Source organism: Littorina saxatilis, linkage group LG9 (assembly GCF_037325665.1).
Source record: "Littorina saxatilis isolate snail1 linkage group LG9, US_GU_Lsax_2.0, whole genome shotgun sequence".
Classification (NCBI taxonomy): Eukaryota; Metazoa; Mollusca; class Gastropoda; order Littorinimorpha; family Littorinidae; genus Littorina; species Littorina saxatilis.
This window is the reverse complement of record NC_090253.1, coordinates 44,954,022-44,977,648: the sequence shown is the minus strand read 5'-3', so window position 1 is coordinate 44,977,648 and position 23,627 is coordinate 44,954,022. Positions and strand designations below refer to the sequence as shown.

At 41.8% G+C, this 23,627-nt stretch overlaps 1 long non-coding RNA gene across 1 annotated transcript in view; it reads right to left on the bottom strand.

The window, feature by feature from the left end:
- Nucleotides 1–23,627, bottom strand: part of LOC138976225 (uncharacterized) — a 525,645-nt gene that overhangs the window by 487,585 nt on the left and 14,433 nt on the right. The window lies entirely within an intron of this gene.

The following is a 23,627-nucleotide window of genomic DNA, read 5'->3' as shown; positions in this document are numbered from 1 at the left end:
CCCTCATTGGCCTCCTTGGCCAATTGGCGTATAGAGCGGGTGTGCAACTCCTTAGCGCCCCTCTCTCAAGCCAGGTGGTTAATCACCTCTGTTTCTTTTCGGCTCTGGGCAGCTTGGCCTCTTTTTGGAGGTTCCGGCGTCTCGGCTATCTCAGCTACTTAGGAACAAATAGGCCTCTCTTCTGATGTTCATGGCGCTCTTGCTGGCATGATCAAAAAGGACCTTGTTTTAAGAGGTTTAGAGACGTCCTTTTGTTTTACGCGTAGGACTTTGTTCTTCTTACTCTGGGCCTCAGCCCTGAAGGGTAGTGAGGCACATGCGTTGTTGGGGTTTTACCGGAGGATGTAGCCTTGGAGCTTATAGTTCCGTTTTTTCACGTGGTTTTCGGCTAGATTTCCTTGAATCAGAAACCTGGTTAATCTCCTCTGATGTTTTATTCCCTCCTCTTGGGAGGATTCTCGCTCCGGGCGTTTTGGATTTTCTAACTGTCTGGTTGGATTTTTTAAAAAAATCCTTTTTTGATTTGCGCTCAGTCATTTGGAACAAAGAGCTAAAAGCTTATGTTCTTATCTCTTTACACTGTAGGTGAAAGAGTCTTCTCTTTATTGGCTCTCACAAGAGGTGTTGCTACTTTCATAAAACAGTCCTATGAGTGGTGGCTTATTGAACACAGGGGGGGGGGGGGGGGGGGGGTGCGTTTCGGTCCTCCCTCTGTTCCTTTACAGGTGTTCAGGAGTCCAGAGCCTTGGGTTCTTCTCTCGCTGGTGGTGTTCCTCTCGCCTATGCGAAGTTTTGCCAACAGCCCTTTGGAGGTCTGATGACGTGTTCATACATTTTTTACCTCCTGGACATCTCCTTGTTGGGGCCATTTCCTTGCCCTCGTTAGTTTGTGCAGGATAGGTTCTCTCAGGGACATTATTAAGTTCCCTCCACCTTTAGGAGCAATCTGCATTCATGAGAATTGGAGTAAGAATATGTAATCTAATGGAAAATTTCAATAGTAAATTTTCATTTGATTAAAATACTACCCAATTCTCATAGTTAATACCCTCCCATCCATCCCCGCTACTTAATTTCCTTAGGGTTTTTGAGAAGTCTCGAATGATTATTCCGGATGCCGGCGCTCACGTGGTGCACGGTGGGTGATGGGTAACCAGGCGGTACAGAGCATAGCAACGGCTATGGCGTCTGATTTTAGCTTGGTTACCACCCTTGCAAGGGCAGGTAATTTGAGTAGTTTTTCGACATCTAGCATGTGAGATTGAGGTCAATGCATTTATGAGAATTGGGTAAGTATATTAATCAAATGAAAATTTACTATTGAAATTTTCCAATAACATGATGTTAATCACATTACAAGCAAGCTGTAACACCACCAAAACAAGCAGTTTTGCAAGTTAAGTCTACGATAACATGATGTTACTTGGCGTTAAACCAAAGCTTTAATGCCATCACAACTTGGCATTTTTGCATGTTACAGACATGCTGTAACATGGTTTAACATGATGTTTTGACCGTCGCAAAACGCGCTGAAATTCCAGGCAATTTTGCAGCGATAACTTCAACAAAATCCAATCAAAATCTGGCGTTGTTGTGAACACCAAAATGTAATAAACCCATTGAAACTTGAAGTTTTGTTGGGATTTTGAGTAGTTTTGTAAGATACAAAACGCCACTTTTCGCCCAGTGAAGGAATTTGATATCAATCAATTGATCAACACATTGGCCGTTCTACCAGCTATGTGAGTCGTGTCGTTGAATATTACTTATTTTCATTTCATTTTCATTTTCATTACTTTATTGTCCCATCGCTGGGAAATTCGGGTCGTTTCCTCCCAGTGGAAAGCTAGCAGCAACGGAGTCGCGCTACCCAAGTGTCTGCGTGTTTAGGTGTATTCAGCCACCTGCACTTATGGCAGGATGACCAAGGTCTTTTACGTGCCATTGTGATGACACGGGGGTGGGACATGGCTTCCGTCTCTGCCTCTGGGTCTGCACATAAAGTTGACCCGTGTCCGTCCCGGCCCGAATTCGAACCTGCGACCTTTCGATCACAAGTCCAGTGCTCTACCAACTGAGCTACCGGGCCCCCTTGTTGGTGAGTGTGAAGCAGAACAAGAACACTTGACAAAGACCAGAAGTACGAGAACACCTACGTACGAGTACATTTGAAAGACAGATGCTTAATTGTTTTCTTCATGTATCCATACCAATTAGTCCCCGCCTTTCCTAGCAAACAGACAAACAGACAAACAAACCCATCAAGACTAACAAACACTAGTCACTACAGCTACAACAGCAGCTGACCAAACAGACAACACCAACACACACAAACAGGAAGCAAACCAACTAAACCAAACAAGAAAGCTGATTAGCTGAGTATTCTTCTCAAACACGTCGTCCTCAGTGTCTTCCCTTCTGTCGTCGCTGTGCCGCGATGTAGACCATCCACCTCTCCTCCCTCTCCCTCATCCTGTTCTCACCCCTCGCCCCCAGCGCGTGCAGAAAGGGGCGGAGCGCCGAGGTGATTGGCAGGGCCAGCACCACGATGTGCACGTACACACCAGCAGGCAGAGAGGACCCTCGCCACGCCAGCACTGTCAGGAGGCTCAGCGACAGCCAGCACACCACGCTCAGCACACAGGAGGAGAAGACTCGCCTGGCGAGACTGACGTCCTGGCCTGTGGGAGTCCACCTTGTAGGGCTAGACCGTTGGAGGCTCTTGTTAGTGTTGGTTGTCATGGCAGCGCTTGCTGAGTCAGGAATATGTGTGGTGGTAGGAGTGGTGTTGGCTGGAGAACTCGGGATGTGCTGAACGACTTGGCTAGTGCTCCTGCTGGCTCCTGAACTTTCAACGAGTGTGCTTGCCGTTGCTTGTCTGAGTAAGTCGCGATTATCTGTGTTGGTATCGGCAGTGTAGCTTGATATGTTGCTACTGGAAGACAGGGTGGCGTCGGGGTCTTGCATTCTCCTGTTGGTATCTCTGGTATTAGAAAAGCCCTGGGCATTGTCACTGATGGGAACGGGTAGGGTTGTACCGCGAATATTACTGTTATCAGCGGTTGTGATCTTGTTGGGTGGGCTATACAGGCTCTTAGTGTCACTCAGCGCTGTCGTGTTCGGAAGTCTGATAGAAATACACGTCAGCCCAACTGCGGCCAACAACATCAGGACAAGGTTGAAAACAACAACGAAGACGACGAAGGTTGCTTCCTCTAGCTGTGCCACCAGTTCCAGTGTCACGGGCAGGGGAATGCAGAGCGCTGTCTGACTAAAGAGTTCCCCAGATGTCGCTAGAGGCAGCAAGGGTAAGGTCGCGACAAGCACACACACCGCCCAAACCACCATGCACATCACATGAGCATGTACCGGCTTGAACGAAAACGTGTGGGCTTTGGATGACAAAGGGAGCATCCTGTCGAAGGTGAGCAGAACGACAAAGGAGACAGTCAGTTGAGATGACAGCAGGAATAAGAAGGAGACCGTTCTGCAAGCAACACCGTGTCTCCAGGCAGTGTCTGCCAACACATAGCTCCCCTGGTGAAGCTTGTCTGCAACAGCAAACACAGCAATACACACACCCATCACAGCGTCGCCCACAGCGAGATGCGTGGTAAACACTCCTGTCGCAGTCAATGCATTTTTTCTGATTGCAAGGACGTTATTGATGAAAATGGCCGCATTTCCCAGTAATGCCAAACAGCAGCAGAGAGGCAGCAGAACTCTGTGAACAGACGATGACAACAGACGATCACAGGAGGACACAGGGTCTGTGGGTGCTTGGCAGTCTGTAGGATTGAACCCCGTGGGCAGAATAGACGGACAGCACAACTTGTAGCTCTCGGCGTGCACCCTCTCTAACGCCTCAAAACCCAGCATGACGTCATACTGAAAATGGATCACGTAACAGCCGCGAAGATCAAGAACCCGGATGTTTTGAAGAGATTCGTTGTCGCTTCGACGCATTCTACGTACGTTGCTGTGTGAAAGATTCAGAGTTTGTAAATTCGGAAAAGGGACAAATTGGCTGAAATCCACGTTATCGAGTGTAACTCCGGATATATCCAACAGTTCAACCTGAGGCAAGGTCAGAGTCAGGTTAGGGCTAGCAGAAAAGATGGACGTTATAGGATTCCTAGAAAGAATCAACACCTGTAAGTTTCCCAGTCCGAGCAATTGAAAAACCTCGACAGAACTGATAACATTATCGGTCAGATCTAAACTACGTAAATTGGGAAATGTAAAATTATCCACATTGTTAACTCCACAACGGCTGAGGCCCAGATGAATGAGCATAGTGTTGTTGGACAATTGACCAACACGCATGCCACTGCCCGCTGCGTCCAGATAGCGGAGGTCAGAGTACTCTGCGGCCTGGAAAGTCGTGTTGCACGTGAAGGCCAGCCCGTGACACGTGCAGCTGTCGGGACACGTCACGGGGTGACAGTACAGCTCGTCGTCCTGCTGAGGACAGTGGAAGACATGGTCACACACGGACATCCAGTGCAGACACACCCTGGACCCCCTGCAGCGATAGTACCCGGGACATGTGGCTCTTTCACACCCCTCTTCGTCCTCGCCACCCGGGCAGTCCGCCACCCCGTTACAGCGCATGTACACGGGCAAACAGTACCCGTTCCCCTGGCACTGAAAGTGAGTGTGATCACACTGCAATGTACCGTTCACGTCACCATTCGACGTAGAAATTGGTTCAGCTTGAAAAATGATTTTGCGATCCCAACAGTCGTACAGTCTATAGCTAATATAAGCAGGGGGAGGCGCGTTGGCCATCTCGATGTTTAAGACAATGTTGGAGCAGTCCGCTTCGTCTGTGCCGTCAACGCACTGTTGGTGTTTGTTGCAGTAGGCGTCATGTTCTACACACTGCGGATAAAGCAACACATCTGACAAAGTTGATTTTGATTGACGAGCTTGCAGTTAGTATCTGTTTTCTAGAGACAAGTGAGATGCATACGTTGTGACATGGATACTATCTCTCTCTCTCTCTCTCTCTCTCTCTCTCTCTCTCTCTCTCTCTCTCTCTCTCTCTCTCTCTCTCTCTCTCTCTCTCTCTCCCCCCTCCCCCTCTCTCTCTCTCTCTCTCTCTCTCTCTCTCTCTCTCTCTCTCTCTCTCGCTCTCTCTCTCTTACCGAATACATTCTGCATGACTATGAAAAACGTGGTCAACCAGGTTGCCATGTTCATCTCTCTCTCTGTCTATCTGTCTCTGTCTCTCTCTCTCTTTCTCTCTCTCTCTCCCTCCCCCCCCCCCCCCCTCTCTCTCTCTCTCTCTCTCTCTCTCTCTCTCTCTCTCTCTCTCTCTCTCTCTCTCTCTCTCTCTCTCGCTGTACCTGGGTGGATGTAGCACACTGTACCGGGGTGGAGCCGGAACACGGAGCATAGACACAGAAAGTCTCATCACTGCCGTCCGCACACTGCTGACGGTGGTCACACACCAAGCTGTACGGCACGCGCTGGGACCCCGCGCTGCACGTGAACATAGCAGGCAGTGACGTCATAGGGAGTGACGTCACGGGGACCGGACATGACGCACGCGAGGGAACTCCCAAAAACTCGCTTTCGGCGTTACCATAGTGATCGGCCCAACACGCGCTAGCTACGTCACATGCCATGAAAGCATGCGTCAGGTGATCTCCCGGACACGTGACAAAAGGAACGCTCAGCGTCACCTCGGAAAGAGAAGCCAGTTCAATGGTAGGATCCAAGCCTTCGGCCATCTCTGCCGCAGCTTTTACAGTCTCAGCCATCTCGCAGAGGTAGTGAAACTCCTCGCGCTCATTGCACAAATGATACATCTTGACTTGGTTGTAGACACTAGGATTGAAATGGCCACACCTGGGGCCAGATATCCCTATGGCGTTTCCGTAGAACGCCATTGATCCGTCCGCCCACTGCCAGGTGTCTCGGTACCTGGATATGAAAGGAGAGGCGACAGACGAATTTTCTTCCACCTTTATTTATTAGGGCTATCAGAATAAAACGTGTTAAAAGTGTTAACATTTTAACTTTCGTACAGGCTAGCGGCAAAATAAAAGTACAAAACGAAAACAAGAGTCGCACTTTTCAGGATAATTTTGTTAAGGTGACATCGGATAATGACCTGCACTTCTGGCAACATAACCCAGGTATTTCACGATCCAAGGCGGTGACAATGGGTTATAATTATGACATTGATACCGTCTCTTCGTCTCTACATACAGTTTACCCGCGTCTGTCCTTGCCTGGATTCAAACAAGTGACTCTCGAAGGTCACAAGCAAAGTGTTTAATCAACTCAGCAACCAGATCCACAGGCATTCACGTTTTCATCTTGGAAGCGGGAGTGCGTATTATTGTGGATTTAGTTGCCCAATTTGGCTGATACCTCCAAATTCAGCTGGAACCATTCTTCTTCTTCTTCTTCTTCTTCTTCTTCTTCTTCTTCTTCTTCTTCTTCTCCTTCTTCTTCTTTTTCTTCTTTGTTCATGGGCTGAAACTCCCATGTTCACTCATGTTTTGCACAAGTGGATTTGTACGTGTATGATCGTTGTAATCTCGCCATTCGGGCAGCATTCGCCGATTTCGGGGGAAGAATGCTGGGTATTTTCGTGTTTCTATAACCCACCGAACTCTGACATGGTTTACAGGATCTTTTCCGTGCGCTCTAGGTCTTGTGCTTGTGTGTACACACGAAGGGGGATACGTCACTAGCAGGTCTGCACAAAAGTTGACCTAGGAGATCGGACAAAATCTCCACCCTTAACCCAACAGGCGGCCACGATCCACGAGGCCGATGTCTTATCTACTACATCTGTCCGCTGGAACCAATGATCAGGGGTTCCGCCCAGAGACTATGGAGTATACAGAGACGCGTCATCCTTCTTTGCGTTGCGGTGCGAAAATGAGACCGGCCAGCCCAGCGCGGGAAAAGAGCCACACCCTGCCGCACAAGGAAACTCGCGTTTCACGGCTGCTGTCGGCTGTGTTTATATCACGTTTATATTAACATACTGTCTGTTCTGTCCGGCTGACAGTGCTGCAAAAAGTAACTGGATGAAAAAATATGTTTGTTTGTGAACATTCTTTTTAAATGACCATAAAAACACCGCAGAAAATGGTATAGTTTAAAATTAAATCAAATTTTCTTAGGCAATATTCGCTGCATCGCTGTAGTTATGCAAACACGATTCAAGTCAGTCTCTTTTCACGAACTAACCGTCGTTATTTTTGTGTGTTTTAATCAAATACAAATACATACTGAATACATGGTCAGTTAAGCCTGAGAAAATATGTCAGGAATAAATCGTTTAACGAAATAGTTCCCGGTTAAATCGGTAACTAAGGCATTTCGTCAATTTGGTGTCGTCCCAGCACATCGAAACTGAAATGTAAGGAAAAGTGTAAAATACAGCAACTTAAACCAGATTCTTGTGACCAAGCTGACTTTAAAGAATCTTGATCGATCGATGATTTTCTTATTTCTTTTCAGTTGCTTCTTTCTTGTTCAGAAAGCTCTCTCTCTCTCTCTCTCTCTCTCTCTCTCTCTCTCTCTCTCTCTCTCTCTCTCTCTCTCTCTCTCTCTCTCTCTCTCTATAGAGTTAGAGTACATACATTTAGGGATCTTACCTCTAAAGTCAAGACTGCTTTTTAGCAAAGGAATCTTTATGCATAAAATTATATCCGAAACTTTACCCCAAACCATTTGTTCAAAGTTCTCTTTGAAGAATTCACACCACCTTATGAAATTTACCACTCCTCTTCCTAGGATAGACTTATTTAAGTCTAGTCTAGTTTATTCAGGTGGCCGTCTCTGGAACGCTCTTCCGAATGCCTTACGGGAAGCCACCAGCACAGATTATTTCAAAAACAAATATATATCCCATTTAATGAAAATAGTATATTCTTGATTGTTATGTCCTTTGAGACACAGTCACTCACTTTTGATTTATTGTTTTGTTTATGAAATTATGATGTTCTGCATAATATCCATTGTCTTGCAGAGTTGATGTACTATTGCATAGTATTCTTACTCTAATTGACTTGCAAATTTTTGCTTTGCACCTTGTCATGAACATGTATAAACTACAATGTTTCATATAATGCACGTATGTACATAAACTTATCCTGTTTTACTAATTATGTAAGTATTGTAGTAGTAGTAGTAGTAGTTTTTATAGTAGATTTAATCCCTCTTTAGGGCGAGGGCCAGATGGAAAAAAGTATACCAATGCTTATTCTGTTACCCTCGTAAAATAAAGAATTGACATTGTCATTGTCATTGTCTCTCTCTCTCTCTCTCTCTCTCTCTCTCTCTCTCTCTCTCTCTCTCTCTCTCTCTCTCTCTTATTATGGCAAGATTCCGAGGTGGAATAACAGAGCTATTTGTGCACGTTAATCGATATAAGAGATACGATGCGGATATGTTGTTATGCCCATTGTGCAGGGAAAGTAAGGAAGATGAGTTTTATTTTGTGCTTTGTTGCCCCGCACTTCGTGATTTGCGATGCCAGTTTATTCCTGCTAAGTTTGATAGAAACCCAAGTTTACACAAGTTTTCTATGCTTATGGCATCTGTAAATGAAGGTATTGTTCGAAAGTTGTCAGCTTATGTGTACAAAGCATTTCGGCTACGTAGTGTTATGTCTTAGTTCATGTAAGCCTACGGTATATTTTATTTGAAATGTAATGTCTTAGTTCGTGTATGATTTATTTCATTTGATTTGTGTGCAAATGTCATTATGTCATTGTATATATATATATGTTCACTTCCGTCACAACGGGGCTATGGCCTAAATAGTAAACAATCCAATCCAATCTCTCTCTCTCTCTCTCTCTCTCTCTCTCTCTCTCTCTCTCTCTCTCTCTCTCTCTCTCTCTCTCTCTCTCTCTCTCTCTGTCTACCCTCTTTGACCTTTACTCATTCAAAATGGTGTACAAGAACAACAACAACAATAGCCATCATCATCATCATCATCATCATCATCATCATCATCATCATCATCATCATCATCATCATCATCAAAACGTTTACAATCAAAATATTAATCATGATAATACTAACGTTCGAAGCTGCAAGCTGTTATCCGTTGTAGATCTACTCTATAACCCCGCGACGGCCGTGTCAATCAAACGAGATGGTTATGTCTACCCTAATCGATCACCGACCGTATTTGCCACTATCAGTTCCAGACTTGGCATGCCGAAATGAGATAAAGTAGAGGAGAAATAAATCTTATACATGTGAAACTAGTAGTACCAACATGCACAGCTTGGACCGGTTTGAGGCTGTTGTGTGTACAGTGTGTGTTTTCTGTTCCGGTAGAATAGATCTACACGCAGTTCGACGCTACAACTTTTACTGATTTTCCAACATTTAACGAGAGAAAAATTGAAGAAACAATCATCACCTGCTCTCTTCCTTGGGAAATTTAAACATCCTGAAGCCTTTAGCATGTGCGTTTGAGCAATTGATGGCCGAACACCATGCCCCACTGCGTTTTCGCGGCAATGCTTGTGCAGCACGATATCACTACTGCTGTGGAAAGAGAAAGTAGTTTTTTCCATGTTTCCGCATGGTGGCGCCACTGGGCTTCCGGTCTCACTTTTCAGCGCCGTATGGAGCGTCTCTGTATACTCTATAGTCTCTGTTCCGCCCGTAGCCCAACGGCTTGTCATGGTCCGCTTGCGTAAGCGCTCTCAGCCCATGAAAACGTGTCTTTCTCCCCCGCTTTAGCCAATTTGATGAGGTTGCTGAAAGACCGCTTGTTGATGTTGCTGAAAAACCGTTTGTTGAGGTTGCTGAAAGACCGTTTGTTGAGGTTTCTAAAAGACCGCTTGTTAAGGTTGCTGTGAGACCGTTTGTGTCCTATGTCCTATGTTGTAATACGTCACAACGGGGATACACTACACATGGAAGAGAGAGAGACTGAGAGACAGACAGAGAGACAGAGACATAGACAGACAGAGAAAGACAGACAGAGACAGGCAGAGAGACAGACAGAGAGACGCAGACATAGACAGACAGAGAAACAGACAGAGAGACACAGACAGAGACAAAGAGACAGACAGAGAGACACACAGACAAAGACACACACACACACACATAGATCAGAGAGAGACAGCCGAGAGAGAGAGAGACAGACAGAGAGACACACAGGCAGAGAGACAGAGACAGAGAGAGAGACAGACAGAGACAGACAAAGAGACAGATAGGGAGACACACAGACAGAGACACACAGACAGGGCCGGACCCAGGGGTTCCAGGGGTTCCGGAACCCCACCCCTGGAAAAAGCATGTACCTTGCTTTGAGTGGGTTTTTTTTTTTACTAGTTTTAACACCAAAACAATGCTGCTCTTAACCCTCAAAACAAGGCCCAGAATGCACCAGATTTTAACCGTTTTTCAAAAATTTTCCGGGGGAGCATGCCCCCGGACCCCCCTAGTTCGTGCGCCTTTTGTGGCTTCACAACTTCGCTGATTTGCCCCCCCCCCCCAAAAAAAGGAGGAACCCCCCCCCCCCCCCCCTTACAACTCATTTGGTCCGGCCCTGCACAGACAGAGATCAGTCGTCACAGGACTTCAGACCAACGCTCACAAGAATGGCAGTGCAGAGAGAGCAGTCTTCAGCCCAATGAAGATACTCCTCTGGTCTCGGCGAGCCTGTAGCAGGCGGGAGACCGAGTCCCACTCACGGGGCGTGTTCAGACTGGCCAGGTGCCCGCTCTGCGTCACACAGCGCTGGTTGGCATCGTTCCACGACAGCGCTCCTTCTGAACCGTAGCTGTAACATCTGAGTGACACAAAGGAAGAGGAATTAAAGGCGTCTTTTCCTTGTAGCACAGCTGCATGGCAACGCTTTCTGTGCCTACGTGAATGTCTAAGAATGGTATAGCGTTACAATACAACAAGCCCTTGATCACTAGTATAACTGATAACGTGTTAATCTTAACTCCATCAGGTTTTTATTCACACAACCGTGTTTAATGGTGTTTTGCCAGCCATGGAACGGTAAGATTAAACTGACACTGCATGAAGTTATTAGACTTTATAACATAATGTTGTCTCCATCATTAACACACACACACACACACACACACACACACACACACACACACACACACACACACACACACACACACACACACACACACACACACACACACACACACACACACACACATACACACACACACACACACACACACTCACACACACACACATACACACTCATACATACACACACACACACACCTGTCGTCCAGTGTCAGATGTCCTTGACCGCAGTGACCAGTGTAGAAACAGTCCGCCTCGTCCTCCCCTCCATCACACTCCCTCTCCACGTTACATCGGAAGTGATCAGTAAAGGCCGGAAACTCTGGCACCGAACAGTTCCACAGGCCGCCATTGACACGCAATGGCTGATGGGACACCTGTCATGTTTACATTGTTTCGTTACGCCTAACTCTTTTAGCTCGACTTCCCTCAACAGGCAGTTCCGCACATCATCATCATCATCATCATCATCATCATCATCATCATCAATCATCAATCAATCAATCAATCAATCAATCAATCAATCAATCAATCAATCAATCAATCAATCAATCAATCAATCAATCAATCAATCATCATCATCATCATCATCATCATCATGCAGCAAACTGAACGCAGAGCAGTGTCACTCACCGGGTGATAAGAATACAGCAGTTGGAATCCCCTGTAGTTCTCGTCGTAAATGTTAGTCTTAAAGTGCACGTGAATCTCCCGTGTGTCCAACAGGGTGGGGCGGGGAGGGAAGGTAGCGCACACCTTCCACACTATCTCCTCCTCCGATGTTCCCCCAGCGTACACGTCCACCCAGTCATAGCAGGAGCCAGCTTTGTAGAGGTGAAGCCTGTGCACGCTCAGGAGAGTCACGTGATCTGAGGGTGGAGACATCTGCAGCCAGGCATCTGTTAATGCTTGGTAAGTCTTTCCCTCACCAAAGCCCACAGTTTGGATGTAACCTACAAAACAAGGGATGCTTTTTTTGTTAGCCGAGTCTTATTGATACCTTCCTACCTGTGTAAACCATTTTGTAAGTGACCAAAGACACCCCTCCCCCCTCCCCCACCCAATCTTTGGCTTTTACATAGGATAAGAGCAACAATTCACTTGATATATACTAAGGAACCACGGCCTCGCCGCTATTTGTTCACATTGAGATTGTTCGCTCTCATTGTATTCATCACCTGCGTGGATCATCAGCTAATTGAATTTAGCACAAACAAAAACGAAAAAGCTAAATTGAAAACAAATAGTGGCACGTACGGCTGATGATAGTTGTGTGTGATAGGTTTCCAGTTGCGAATCTTCTTATTCTATGAAGAGATTCACACATTAATACCCCTCAAAAAGTATAGCACCTCGCCCAGATGAAAAAAGGCACCTCATCCTTACAGATGCTGCGAAGCACCGCACTGAACAAGATTAAACGTAATTACTGAACATGTTCGCCAGACAATCATTATTTACGCGATAGAATTATTCCCAACAGCACACACCATTACACCCCTTGCAGAGAACCAGGAGAACATATCGGTAGGTTCTAGGGCTACGGGCCATACAGACCGACGGCCTATACAGCCTTGACTACTGATCTCTACAATACGTTCGGTTCACCTTCAGTGGGAACGCTCAGCCTCCACTATCAAAGTTACTGTGATCAAACCCTCAAATCATGAGAGGTACATATATATATATACATGTACAACGAAAACCTAAATCACTGAGAGGTACTTCAACTCAATCTGCCTCACTTTAAGAGAGCAACAACCCAATCCAGGGCAATATATAAACATTTAGTCAATCTGTCGAACCCACAGAATAAAACTGAACGCACTGCATTTTTTTTTAACCAAGACAAAACAGCTTCGTCAATCCACGTGGCAAGGAAGTCGCTCATTTTTGCAGTGCAACACGAAGTGAAACTGACATGCAAGAATAGCGAAATAGCGTACTGCAGTAAGCAGGGAAGCGCGCTTTTCTGTATTATTTTTAACTTTCTGAGCTTGTTTCGAATACAACATATTATATTTATATGTTTTTGGAATCAGGAAATGATAAGGAATAAGATGAAATCATTTTTGGATCGATTTCTTAAATACTAATCGAAGTACGAATTAACCTATTTTCGTTAATTGTGATCACATTTTAAGAGTAAACATGACATATGTATATATATATTGTTAGATTCAAAATTTAATGAAGAATACGATGCAATCAATTTTAAATCTGTTTGCAAAAAATCGATTTTAATGACAAATTTAATGAGCAAACTCATTAATTAACTTTTAAGCCTCCAAGCTGAAATGCAATACCAGAGTCCGGGCTTCGTCGAAGATTACTTGACCAAAATTTAAACCAAATTGGTTGAAAAATGAGAGCGTGACAGTGCTGCCTCAACTTTCACAAAAAGCCGGATATGACGTCATCAAATATATTTATCCAAAACCTAAAAAAGATGTCTGGAGATATAATACTCAGGAACTCTCCTGTTAAGTTTCATGAAGATCGGTCCAGTAGTTTCTCAGAATCGCGTTACACACACACACACACACACACACACACACACACACACACACACACACACACACACACACACACACACATACATACACCACACCCTCGTCTCGATTCCCCCATCTACGTTAAAACATTTAGTCAAAACTTGACTAAATGTAAAAAGAGATCCACAAACCCTTTTTTAATGAGAGGATTTTCTACAACGAAAGCCTCAATCGCTGAGAGTATATCTGGATAATCAACCACCAGTACATACAAGTACACCCCCAAAAGGGAAATGTATAATAATCATCCATAAATGATTATTCTCTATCGAGAAACAAAATAATGAGGATATGGGTTTGAATATTTGTCCCCTGACGAGGCTAGCTTTCAGTTTCCCCAGAAAACCTCCATAAAACCACATATTCAAAGAAGTTGTCCTAACAGCTTGAAACTGTAAATCTAGCCGAAAAGTACTATCTTTGGGAGAGGTACTTAGGGATCTCTGGGATGCCTAGTGCATTTGCCGGGATTGGCAGACCCTTGATGTTAACCCCTATTATCAACAATAGTTCACAGGTGTAAGTATTCCCTCTCAGCGCAAGTTTACAAATTGATTCCAACTTTTTTGTTCTGAAATCACAACGGAAGAATAACACTAGCGTGTGCACAATACTGTTGCTGAAGCAACTGGCGCCGAATACAAGTTTGATCCGATCATGTCCGCTATATTTTCTCACACTTTGGACAGAAATAATCAGTTAAACAGTCGGTCGGATGTGTAGCGAATATAGCTCGAGGATGGTCCATGGCAAGGGTGTCAATTTACAACATCGATCCGTCAACAATCCCCACCCAGCACAGAAACCAGCCAGGCTGTTGATTTTTGGTGTGAGTCGAAGTGGAGGACTGTTGTTCTCTGTGAAAGCCTGGGGGGATCTATCGTGATATGCAAGGCGGTATATACACAGGAAAAAGAGTACCCCGAGCACTCCAAAACATCGCTAACAGGAAACACGTACAGTGTCAAGGAACTATGACCTTATCTCACTTGAACTCCAGAAATATAGCAAAATCTATGTGTCTTTAAACAAAACCAGTTATGACTAGAAGTGCCCTTGTATTGCAGATGGCTAGACGATTTCCAGGGCCCGACATAACTTAAAACAACACAAAACACGATGTTGCCAGATCAGTTGCCTTGCCTAATTGGCCTGCAGATGGCTAATATTCCAAGGTCCTTAGTCAAAGGAGACAAAACTAACACAACAGAAAACAACACGAAACAAAATGTTAGTAAAGAGGCGTCCTTGCCTTGACTTGGTGATAGTTCGACGATTTCAAGGGCCTCACTTGTGCCGTTAGCACTGAGCTGGAATGCGTGACGAGCGACAGTGGGGTCTCCTAGCAAGTTCAAGTTCAAGTTTTATTAATCCATAACCCATGGGGGCATTTTGAACAATAAATACAATCAATACAATAATGATATATGCTAATATAGTAAATAAAAAAATAAAAAATAAAAAAAATTATGAAAAACTGTTGCAAATTCTATTAATAAAGTCCAAAATATTCTTTAGCAATTTCTTTTTCTTAGTAGCAAACAACTTTTTAAATTTAAGTGCATTAGGTTTTTTCCAATAGTAAGGTGGTAACAACTCAGCTCTTTCTTCTTTGAAAAAATCAGACAAATAAATAATGGAATTCATCACCTATGTCTTGTGATACACATTTGGTGCAAGTTCTTTCTGACCTCGGGATGTTAAGATAACGTTCTTTCTGTACAGGCAAATTGTTGTTTAATGTTATAAACTTCATCATTGAAACACATTGCTGATATGGCAGGTGTGTGACATAGTCTTCACATGCAAAAATATCTTTAAACATTCGATAATTCCAAAACATATTTGTTGTTCCAATTTCTGTTAACCATTTATGGATATACTGGTCATACAAGCTTCTTTTTACTTTCTTTTTAAAATATAAACCATGCGCTTGAGTATTGAACATTTTCTTGAAAAGTCCAAAGGCCAGAGAGACCAATTTCATTTAATTTTTTTTCAATAAAACATAAATAATTAGATTCAATCATCTTGTTGATATACAATTTATAAGTAAAGCAATACACAATACTTGAAAATGTATTTTTATGAATAAGACAAATCAGTTTATACCAATAGCAAAGCATTCTACATTTCATATTAACATCTAGTGGATATCTTCCAAGTTCACCAACTATCATAGCATTTGGAGTTGATTTTTTTAGTTTGAAAACAATTTTATAAAAACGCAATTGAAGTTCAGTAGCAAGTTCACAGGAACCAAAACCCCATACTTCACATCCATATGTGACCCTCCATCACGGAATGAGTCGCATGTCATCTTTGCATGATTATCATATTTTTACATTTTCCTAAATAGTTTTTTATGCTTTATCCAGTGGTGAAAACCGTTTTAGAAAAGAGCAAAAACTGTTTGAGTTATAAGCCTGTGACTAAGGTGACCCTCACACTGTTACTAGACACTCCCCGGACTTATATTAAGCCTAGCGCAGAACCGCGCGAGGTGACCTGCGACTCATTTCGTGGTGGAGGGTCACATATAGTAAAATTGGAGCAATCATTTTATCGAACAGGTCAACTTGTATGTCCACAGGCAGTGACAATTGTCTACAAGTACGCAAAAGAACAAACATTGCCCTTGAGGCACGATCATATAGATTCTTCTGTGCGACTGAACATTTATTATTATAATTAATCTTAAGGCCCAAGTACATTACATCAAACACTACTTCGATTAAATTGCCATTATACGTAAACAATGGTTTATTTCTAATTTAACCTCTGGAAAAACTATAACTTTCGTTTTGTTTACATAAACATTTAGACGCCATTTTAAACAGTATTCGTGCATTTTGTTTAAACATTCTTGCAGGTTTTTTTCAGACTCTGAGCAGATCACAGTATCATCCGCATACAGTAATAAAAACATTTGAAACAAAGCCTTTACATCAGTATCATCCATTCCAACCACAATAGCCTCTCTTGACATAGATTGTAAACCATTACTGTTTTCCAACAGAAAAGGCTTTAGATCATTTAAAAATAGAGCAAAAAACAGCGGTGACAAGTTTTCCCCTTGTCTAACTCGACACAAACTGGGAAAATATCCAGAACACTCACTATTAACTTTAACGCACGACTTGGCATTTTCGTACAAATTTCTTACAGTTTTTAAAAACTTCCCATTAACATCAGAACTAACTAATTTCTCCCATAAAAATGCACGGCGAACTTTATCAAACGCTTTTTCATAGTCTACAAATGCACAAAACAGTCGCTTTTTTTGTTGAGAAAAAAAATATACAATGCAAAGTAAAAACATGGTCTAGTGTTGAAAAACCTGTGCGGAAACCTGTTTGTTCTTGACCTAATTTATTATTACTCTCCAAAAAGTTTGATAACCTAGCATTTAAAATTGCACTGAAAAGTTTTCCGAAGCAACTGAGTATAGTAATTCCTCTATAATTTGTGGGGTCAGCTTGGGAGCCTTTATTTTTGTACAATGGAATAATTTCACCTACAGCCCATTGTGTTGGAACCTTTTCTGACTGCAAAACAACATTAAACAACATATTTACAATACATAAATATCAATCATTCGATCATGTGACGCTTTTAAATACTCATTAATTATTTTATCCTGACCGCATGCCTTATTGTTTTTCAGCTTGTCTATACATTTGATAACTTCCTCCTTTGTAAAAGGCGCATTAAGAAATTCATTACTTGCTTCATTTAAAGGTTCATTACTATCATCCATTTCATTTTCATCACACTCTTGTAGTTTAGTGAAATGTTCGAAAAACTCCGAACAAGTTGCATAGTTAGTTTTGGAATTATTTTTTTAATTTTTATTTTTATTTAGAAGATTCCAGTATGCTTTCAGGTCAGTACTTCTTAACTTTCTCAAAGTTTTAACGAACTCATTATGATACAACTTGCATTCCTTTTTTATTGTCTTTTTGTATTCTTTAAAAGCACTCTTTTTTTCATGTTCATTGAACACATTTTTAAAGCGTCTTGCTTTGTTTTTCGCACGTAAAAATATTTTTCCTTTCTCTTTGCAAATTGCACTAAACCATGGTTGTTGCAGTTTGAATTTCTTTGAACGTGGCTTTTTCATAAATTTTTGTTCTTTAATTACACCGATTTTCTCAGCAGAACAATTTAAAATATCACAAATCTTATTAGTAACACTATCAACGTCATCTGTTGTCGTACTCTCACTTGTGTTACGAAGGGTTTTTTACTGAAAAGTGTCTGTGTGTAAACAACTATTCTATCAGAAATGCATGTCCTAACTCTTTTTACTAAGTCACTCCATTTCACACACACACAGCACTCAAACTAGGCACGAAGACTTAAACAAGTTATTTCCCTTTGCTCTCGTACCTATATTTACGTCATTCACACAAAATACAAATATGGCAATTTACACACAATGAACAGTCACTTGAATTCACTGGAATATAATAGTAGATTGAGTAGTTACGTGGAGGAATATCTGTTCCTCGATGACGTCGTTTCAATGTTTATCTTTGTGGATTCTTATCTCACTCGTTACTCACAGTTCACTTGTTACTCACAGTTTAGCGGGTTCATTAACTTGATCCATATCACACCAATGAAGAATTACGAACATGGTGATATGGGGTGGGATTCCACCGGATCCAAGAATTCCTGCGCTGCGTTACAACCTTGTGCCGTTGCATCCGACGACCTTCTATGCAGTGGCGACAAGGAGGGGATGTTCATCTTCTTCTTTCCTTCCCGCAGTGGAGTACATCCTCGCTCCCACCGGGCTGCTGTATAAAAAGTTTATACTATCATAAGTCTCAACCACTCAGTTTCTAGTCAAACTTCTTCACAAAATATTAATTCCACTCTCACTCAATAATACCACATTCATCCGTCAACTAGCCTATGCTATTACAATATCATTTCAGCTCATTTACCAAATACTCCATTACAAAGGAAAATACAAACATTCCTTTCCAAAATGGCTGACAACAGCTCACACATCTCCTAATCCAATTCACCACACTTATTCTCAAAGTCATTTCACAAGTCAAGATTACTGAACAAATACAATTCAATACATACCTGTGTATTCACAGCATTGAATCAAACATGATTCATCCAAGCATGAGTCACATACAGTCGACCTCAATGCTACTTGAGAAACATTCTATGAATGTGGAGACCTGGGCAGACACACCCGCCTTCAATGAGAGTTTAGAATGTTCTGCTTGACACAACAAACATGGCTACCTAAAGTTCCTCCAATTTAGTAATCTCCTCTCCCATTGGTCAATCCTAAACGAGGTAACCAATGAGAATAGAGTTTACAATAATCAGACCATAGCAACCTCTTCTCCCATTGGTCAATTCCATCAGGCCATACTATGTAGATTGAATGTATGATAAGCTAATCTGCACACATTTAATAAATTTCTAAAAAATGTTGAACATTAATTTAGACTAAACTATGTACAAATCCATTTGTCACAACTTGTAGCTAGCATATTTTGTAATTTAGTTTCAACAGTATAAATATCATCCTCATTCAGATTAACTACAAAAGCTAACTTGGTCCCATTGTTATTATCCCATTTTGGTTTTGTGTACTTGTTATCCCTTTCTCTACTTTTAGACAGCAAATCTTCATTTTTATATTTAGTCAAGTTTTGACTAAATATTTTAACATCGAGGGGGAATCGAAACGAGGGTCGTGGTGTATGTGCGTGCGTGTGTGCGTGCGTGCGTGTGTGTGTGTGTGTAGAGCGATTCAGACTAAACTACTGGACCGATCTTTATGAAATTTGACATGAGAGTTCCTGGGTATGAAATCCCCGAACGTTTTTTTCATTTTTTTGATAAATGTCTTTGATGACGTCATATCCGGCTTTTCGTGAAAGTTGAGGCGGCACTGTCACGCCCTCATTTTTCAACCAAATTGGTTCAAATTTTGGTCAAGTAATTTTCGACGAAGCCCAGGGTTCGGTATTGCATTTCAGCTTGGTGACTTAAAAATTAATTAATGACTTTGGTCATTAAAAATCTGAAAATTGTAAAAAAAAATAAAAATGTATAAAACGATCCAAATTTACGTTTATCTTATTCTCCATCATTTGCTGATTCCAAAAACATATAAATATGTTATATTTGGATTAAAAACAAGCTCTGAAAATTAAATATATAAAAATTATTATCAAAATTTTTTTTTCGAAATCAATTTAAAAACACTTTCATCTTATTCCTTGTCGGTTCCTGATTCCAAAAACATATAGATATGATATGTTTGGATTAAAAACACGCTCAGAAAGTTAAAACAAAGAGAGGTACAGAAAAGCGTGCTATGCAGCATAGCGTAACCACTACCGCGCTCTTCTTGTCAATTTCACTGCCTTTGCCATGAGCGGTGGACTGACGATGCTACGGTCTTGCTGCGTTGCATTCAGTTTCATTCTGTGAGTTCGACAGCTACTTGACTAAATCTTGTATTTTCGCCTTACGCGACTTGTTATATTTAGTCAAGTTTTGACTAAATATTTTAACATCGAGGGGGAATCGAAACGAGGGTCGTGGTGTATGTGCGTGTGTGCGTGTGTGTGTGTGTGTGTGTGTGTGTGTGTGTGTGTAGAGCAATTCAGACTAAACTACTGGACCGATCTTTATGAAATTTGACATGAGAGTTCCTGGCTATGAAATCCCCGAACGTTTTTTTCATTTTTTTGATAAATGTCTTTGATGACGTCATATCCGGCTTTTCGTGAAAGTTGAGGCGGCACTGTCACGCCCTCATTTTTCAACCAAATTGGTTGAAATTTTGGTCAAGTAATTTTCGACGAAGCCCGGACTTCGGTATTGCATTTCAGCGTGGTGGCTTAAAAATTAATTAATGACTTTGGTCATTAAAAATCTGAAAATTGTAAAAAAAAATTAAAATGTATAAAACGATCCAAATTTACGTTTATCTTATTCTCCATCATTTGCTGATTCCAAAAACATATAAATATGTTATATTTCGACTAAAAACAAGCTCTGAAAATTAAATATATAAAAATTATTATCAAAATTAAATTGTCCAAATCAATTTAAAAACACTTTCATCTTATTCCTTGTCGGTTCCTGATTCCAAAAACATATACATATGATATGTTTGGATTAAAAACACGCTCAGAAAGTTAAAACAAAGAGAGGTACAGAAAAGCGTGCTATCCTTCTTAGCGCAACTACTACCCCGCTCTTCTTGTCAATTTCACTGCCTTTGCCATGAGCGGTGGCCTGACGATGCTACGAGTAAAATGGCATTGCGTTCAGTTTCATTCTGTGAGTTCGACAGCTACTTGACTAAATATTGTATTTTCGCCTTACGCGACTTGTTATATTTAGTCAAGTTTTGACAAAATATTTTAACATCGAGGGGGAATCGAAACGAGGGTCGTGGTGTATGTGCGTGCATGTGTGCGTGCGTGCGTGTGTGTGTGTGTGTGTGTGTGTAGAGCGATTCAGACTAAACTACTTAACCGATCTTTATGACATTTGACATGAGAGTTCCTGGGTATGAAATCCCCGAACGTTTTTTTCATTTTTTTGATAAATGTATTTGATGACGTCATATCCGGTTTTTCGTGAAAGTTGAGGCGACACTGTCACGCCCTCATTTTTCAACCAAATTGGTTGAAATTTTGGTCAAGTAATCTTCGACGAAGCCCGGGGTTCGGTATTGCATTTCAGCTTGGTGGCTTAAAAATTAATTTATGACTTTGGTCATTAAAAATCTGAAAATTGTAAAAAAAAAATAAAAATTTATAAAACGATCCAAATTTACGTTTATTTTATTCTCCATCATTTGCTGATTCCAAAAACATATACATATGTTATATTCGGATTAAAAACAAGCTCTGAAAATTAAATATATAAAAATTATTATCAAAATTAAATTGTCCAAATCAATTTAAAAACACTTTCATCTTATTCCTTGTCGGTTCCTGATTCCAAAAACATATACATATGATATGTTTGGATTAAAAACACGCTCAGAAAGTTAAAACAAAGAGAGGTACAGAAAAGCGTGCTATCCTTCTTAGCGCAACTACTACCCCGCTCTTCTTGTCAATTTCACTGCCTTTGCCATGAGCGGTGGCCTGACGATGCTACGAGTAAAATGGCATTGCGTTTCATTCTGTGAGTTCGACAGCTACTTGACTAAATATTGTATTTTCGCCTTACGCGACTTGTTATATTTAGTCAAGTTTTGACTAAATATTTTAACATCGAGGGGGAATCGAAACGAGGGTCGTGGTGTATGTGCGTGTGTGCGTGTGCGCGTGTGTGTGTGTGTGTGTGTGTGTGTGTGTGTGTGTGTAGAGCGATTCAGACTAAACTACTGGACCGATCTTTATGAAATTTGACATGAGAGTTCCTGGGTATGAAATCCCCGAACTTTTTTTCATTTTTTTGATAAATGTCTTTGATGACGTCATATCCGGCTTTTCGTGAAAGTTGAGGCGGCACTGTCACGCCCTCATTTTTCAACCAAATTGGTTGAAATTTTGGTCAAGTAATCTTCGACGAAGCCCGGACTTTGGTATTGCATTTAAGCGTGGTGGCTTAAAAATTAATTAATGACTTTGGTCATTAAAAATCTGAAAATTGTAAAAAAAAAAAAAAAATTTCATAAAACGATCCAAATTTACGTTTATCTTATTCTCCATCATTTGCTGATTCCAAAAACATAAACATATGTTATATTGGGACTAAAAACAAGCTCTGAATATTAAATATACAAATTATTATCAAAATTAAATTGTCCAAATCAATTTAAAAACACTTTCATCTTATTCCTTGTCGGTTCCTGATTCCAAAAACATATAGATATGATATGTTTGGATTAAAAACACGCTCAGAAAGTTAAAACAAAGAGAGGTACAGAAAAGCGTGCTATCCTTCTTAGCGCAACTACTACCCTTCTCTTCTTGTCAATTTCACTGCCTTTGCCATGAGCGGTGGCCTGACGATGCTACGAGTAAAATGGCATTGCGTTCAGTTTCATTCTGTGAGTTCGACAGCTACTTGACTAAATATTGTATTTTCGCCTTACGCGACTTGTTGGTTTTTTTCACATCGTCTGCTAGGCAATCATTAGCGCGTACTTCATTATGTTTTAATAGGCCTAAATGCAAAACAACAGGACAGTATAATCAACAACGCTCTTATCCTTACATGTGCATTTACCAACCCCTGTATCATCGCCAACTCTGCCATTTGCAATAACTAAGCCAGTCATTTCACAAAAATCAATCAATTTAAAACCAAGGTTATTAGTATTATTATCCTGTGAGGCCCGCTCACCTATTAGAGTACCAACCTCATCAGAGTCAAACAAGTCATTATCAACAAAACCTTCTGATCTTCACCTCTCTCATCACCACCATCATCACCACAGTCATTCACTCTATCTTCACCCCTCTCATCACCACCATCACCACCACAGTCATTCACTCTGTCTTCACCCCTCTCATCACCACCATCACCACCACAGTCATTCACTCTATCTTCACCTCTCTCATCACCACCACAGTCATTCACTCTATCTTCACCTCTCTCATCACCACCATCACCACCACAGTCATTCACTCTGTCTGAACCTTCCTCTTTACCACCATCACCACCACAGTCATTCGCTCTATCTTTACCTCTCTCAACACCACCATCACCACCACAGTCATTCACTCTGTCTTTACCTCTCTCATCACCACCATCACAGTCATTCACTCTGTCTTCACCTCTCTCATCAACACCATCACCACCACAGTCATTCACTCTATCTTCACCTCTCTCATCACCACCATCATCACCACAGTCATTCACTCTATCTTCACCCCTCTCATCACCACCATCACCACCACAGTCATTCACTCTGTCTTCACCCCTCTCATCACCACCATCACCACCACAGTCATTCACTCTATCTTCACCTCTCTCAACACCACCATCACCACCACAGTCATTCAC